We start from the raw sequence: 4,956 nt of genomic DNA, 5'->3' as shown, positions 1-4,956 counted from the left end.
CCCACCCACGTGCCCGCTGACCGGCTCCGTTCTCATTGGAGGGGGCGCACGCCAGCCAAGGCGGCCGCGACCAACCCGACGGCAGCTGGGCCTCGGATTGACAAGGGAGCCTCAGGGCCCGCCCGACGACCGCACAGAGAGGAGCTAGTATTGGCTTGCGGGGCCAGCCCGAGGCGCGGACAGGCTGGGGCGGGTGCCAATCACTGCCCGCACGCTCCGGGCCCCGCCCTGGTTATCAGGCGGCGGCTGAGTACGTGAGACCTAGCACAGCATCAGCACCGGCCGGGAACGTGCAGGCTGCAGGTTCGAAGCCCGTAGCCGGAATGTGGGCGTAGCGTTCCCCCATTTGCAAAGTTCCAAGCTAAAAGACGTAGCGATCCGTTTTGCAAAGGAGGAGAACCGAAAACAGGAGAAACATAGAGTAAAGCAGCAAGAGCCTCCACCCCGCCCCCGCAGGTCTATTTCCATCACAATCAACAAACCTTTGCAAAGGGGCAAGGCCTTCCGAATAAAGTTAGGGTCCCTCTCCCCAAGTTCCCTAAAATGGCAGAGAATGAGCTTTGGTCCTTTCTGACCTGGGTTCAAAGCTCATCCAGGCCCCATGCCTCACTGTGGTTGGCCTCCAACAAAGTAACCTCGCTGAGTCTGTTTCCAACTGTGCAATGGATATGATGCTAGTAGCCACACCCCGTCTACCAGCCTTTGAGAATGTTGCAAGGATTAAGTGGGATGAGGCACGGAGAAAGATTTGACCCTGTGACTTCACAAAATGAGCATTGTGTACTGGGCCACGCAGAGGCGTTGGCATGCCCCCATTTGGACGGGCAGGAGTGTAAATTGGACAATTTGACATTTTCTAACAACATTCTAAGTGCATCCACCCTATAACCCAGCCAGCAGTTCTTCCTGGAGGTGATGTACCCAAAGAAAAGGTCTGGAGCTTACACAATTCAAGAATGCCGGCAGCAGGGCTGTCTGCAACTGTTTCCAATGTTTTGCCCTAAATATCCATCAGCGGGGGATTAGAGAAGTAACTTAATAGCAATCAGTACTCTGGAATACTTACTATGTAGCAATTGAAAAGGAGGCCAGGCCCCGTGCTGTGGCTCAGGCGTGGTGGCTCACACCTGTAATCCCAGCACTTTGGGAGACAGCCAGGTGGATCACCTGAGGTCAGGAGTTCGAGACCAGCCTGGCGAAAAGGGCAAAACCCTGTCTCTACTGAAAAATACAAAATTAGCCAGGCATGGTGGCGCACGCCTGGAATCCCAGCTACTCCAGAGGCTGAGGCAGAGGTCACTGCACTTCAGCCTGGGCAACAGTGTGAGACTCGTCTCAAAAAAAAAAGAAAAGAAAAGGAGGCCGATCTGCATGCAATCATGAAATAGCTTCCAACTGCTGAGCTAGGGGCAGTAGTCCAGAATCCTGTACTCAGTAAAATGTATATGGAAACACACACAGAAACCGGCATGAGGGTTTTTTTGTTTTTTGTTTTTTTGAGACGGAGTCTCATGCTGTCACCCAGGCTGGAGTGCAGTGGCCAGATCTCAGCTCACTGCAAGCTCCGCTTCCCGGGTTTGCGCCATTCTCCTGCCTCAGCCTCCCAAGTAGCTGGGACTACAGGCACCCGCCACTTCGCCCGGCTATTTTTTGTATTTTTTAGTAGAGACGGGGTTTCACTGTGTTAGCCAGGATGGTCTCGATCTCCTGACCTCGTGATCCGCCTATCTCGGCCTCCCAAAGTGCTGGGATTACAGGCTTGAGCCACCGCGCCCGGCATTCAGCATGAGGTTTTTAAGAGCACACAAGCCTGTCAATGCACAGAAAAAGGTCCTCCTAACCTGAAGAAACTAACTTAATCCTTGGGGAGAGAAGGAAAGTTGCATGCTGGTAAAAAGAGAAGTCAAAGGAGAATTTAAGCAGCTCTGGGTATTTTAAATTCCTATGGGACCATATTCATATATTCCACATGGAGTTAAGATTTAATTTTAGTTCATGCCTGGAATCGCAGCACTTTGGAAGGCTGAGGCGGGCAGATCACTTGAGCCCAGGAGTTCGAGAACAGGCTAGGCAATATAGCAAGACCCCGTGTCTACAAAAAAAAAAAAATGCAAAAAGTCTCTGGGCGTGGTGACACATGCCTATGATCCCAGCTATTCGGGGGCTGAGATGAAAGGATCACCTGAGCCCAAGGAGGTGGAGGCTGCAGTGAGCCGTTGATTACACCACTGCACTCCAACCTGGGTGACAGAGTCAAACTCCATCTCAAAATAAAAAGTAAAAATAAAATTAAAAGACAGCCTGGGTGTAGTGGCTCACACCTGTAATCCCAGCCCTTTGGGAGGCCAAGGTGGGAGGATCACTTGATCCCAGAAGTTTCAGGCCAGTCTGGGCAACATAGCGAGACCTCTTCTCTACTAAAAATTTAAAAAATGAGTCGATGGTGGGGGCACATGCCTGTGGTCCCAGCTACTTTGGGGGCCGAGGAGGATCACTTGAGCCCGGAAGGTCGAGGCTGCAGTGAGCCATGATCACACCACTGCACTCCTGGGTGACAGAATGAGGCCCTGTCTCAAGAAAAAAAAAAAAAAAAAAAAAGTGCAATCATGCAGGGAAGGAGTCCCCACCCCACATACATAGGGCTTTTTGTTCTACTTCCAAGTATATTCTGTAAGACAGTGGGGGTGTTTGGATTTCACAGACAATACAAATGTTTTTAACCAAGTCACCCAAATGGGTTCTCCACTTTATTTTGCGTAGACAAAGTTTTAATGCCATCTATTATGAGAAACACTTAACACTAACAATCATAGAATCTAGGTGGTGGGTCTCCTTGAGGGTTCACCATCCGATTCTTTCCAAGTTTTGGAAACCTTGCATATTAAAATGTTAAAAACACACTAGAATTGCTGTCGGATAAGAAGTCTTCATCCTCCGAAAAGGAAGGAAATGCTCTTTAGAATATTTTAATGTACAGATTCATTTAGAGAACACTCACCTAATTGCTCTGGTTTTCTTCCATTCTTTGCAGTCAGATGCAAATCTCACAAAGGACAGGGGCAGGGAATGCTTGGGGACCTCCCCCTAAACAAGACCAGGAGGCTTCACTTGGCTTTCAGACATCAAGGAATCCCCAATTAGCAGGCCCAGTGCTCAATCTCCGACTGGTCTCCATCAATCTTTCTAGACAGGCAAGGTGTGGAGCGCAGAAATGTTCAATGCTTTAATAGATTTCCCTCCCTCCTATGGGTTGGTCTGTTGCATTAACAAATTGAAATGGGAGGCCGGGTGCAGTGGCTGTAATCCTAGCACTTTCGGAGGCTGAGGCAGGAGGATCACTTGAGCCCGGGAGTTCAAGACCAGCCTGGCCAACATGGCAAAACCCCGTCTCTACAAAAAGTACAAAAATTGGCCAGGTGTGGTGGTGCATGCCGGTAGTCCCAAATACTCGAGAGAGAGGGGGAAGCCCAAGAATCGCTTGAATCCAGGAGGAGGAACCTGCAGTGAGCTGAGATTGTACCACTGCACTCCAGCCTGGGCCACGGAGACTGCCTTAAAAAAAAAAAAAAAAAAAGAGATGGGGCTCATGACTGTAATCTCAGCACTTTTAGGAGGCAGAGGTGGGAGGATCCCTTGAGCCCAAAAGGTTGAGGCTGCAGTGACCTATGATCATGCCACTGTACTCCAGCCTGGGCGACAAAGTGAGACTTTGTCTCTTAAAAATAGAAAACAATACAGGCCAGGTGCAGTGGCTCACGCCTGTAATCCCAGCACTTTGGAAGGCCAAGGAGGGCAGATCACTTGAGGTCAGGAGTTCGAGACCAACCCGGCCAACATGGCAAAACCCTGTCTCTACCAAAAATACAAAAAATTAGCCAGGCACGGTGGTGCGCACCTGTAATCCCAACTACTCAGGAGCCTGAGGCAGAAGAATCGCTTGAACCCAGGAGGTGGAGATTGCAGTGAGCCAAGATTGTGCCACTGCACTCCAGCCTGGGCAACAGAGCAAGACTACATCTTAAAACAAGTCAGAGGGGGATTATAGAAAGGTGGCCCATCTATCCAGGGGAATATTACTCAGCCATGAAAAGGAATAAAGCTCTGACACAGGCTACAATATGGATAAACCTTGAAAATTCCATGCTTAGTGACAGAGGCCAGACACAAAAGAATACTGTATAATTCCATTTATATGAAGTGTCCAGGGCAGGCAAATCCATAAGGACAGAGAGGATTCGTGGCTGGCAGGGGCTGGGGGAGGGACACAGGGTGTGACTACAAAAGGGTGCGAGGTTTCTTTTTGTGTGGATGGAAAAGTTCTGTAATTAGATGGTGGTGATGGCTGCGTAACTGTATCGACTACACTAAAACCACTAAGCTGGCCGGGCGTGGTGGCTCACACTTGTAATCCCAACACTTTGGGAGGCTGAGGCAGGTGGATCACCTGAGGTCGGGAGTTCGAGACCAGCCTGACCAACCTGGTGAAATCCCATCTCTACTAAAAATACGAAAATTAGCTGGGCATGGTGGTACACACCTACATTCCCAGCTACTTGGGAGGCTGAGGCAGAAGAATCGCTTGAACCTGGGAGGGGGAGATTGCAGTACAAAGAGATCTTGCCACGGCACTCCAGCCTGGGTGACAGAGCGAGACTGTCTCAAAAACACCACAGTAGGCCAGATGTGGTGGCTCACGCCTGTAACCCCAGCACTTTAGGAGGCCGAGGCGGGCGGATTACGAGGTCAGGAGATAGAGACCATCCTGGCTAACACAGTGAAACCCCATCTCTACTAAAGAATACAAAAAATTAGCCGGGCATAGTGGTGAGCACCTATAGTCCCAGCTACTCGGGAGGCTGAGGCAGGAGAACGGCGTGAACCCAGGAAGCGGAGGTTGCAGTGAGCCAAGATTGTGCCACTGTACTCCAGGCTGGGCGACAGAGCAAGACTCCATCT

This window comes from Mandrillus leucophaeus, unplaced genomic scaffold, assembly GCF_000951045.1.
Source record: "Mandrillus leucophaeus isolate KB7577 unplaced genomic scaffold, Mleu.le_1.0 Scaffold8, whole genome shotgun sequence".
NCBI classification, from domain to species: domain Eukaryota; kingdom Metazoa; phylum Chordata; class Mammalia; order Primates; family Cercopithecidae; genus Mandrillus; species Mandrillus leucophaeus.
Note: the sequence above shows the minus strand (reverse complement) of the source record.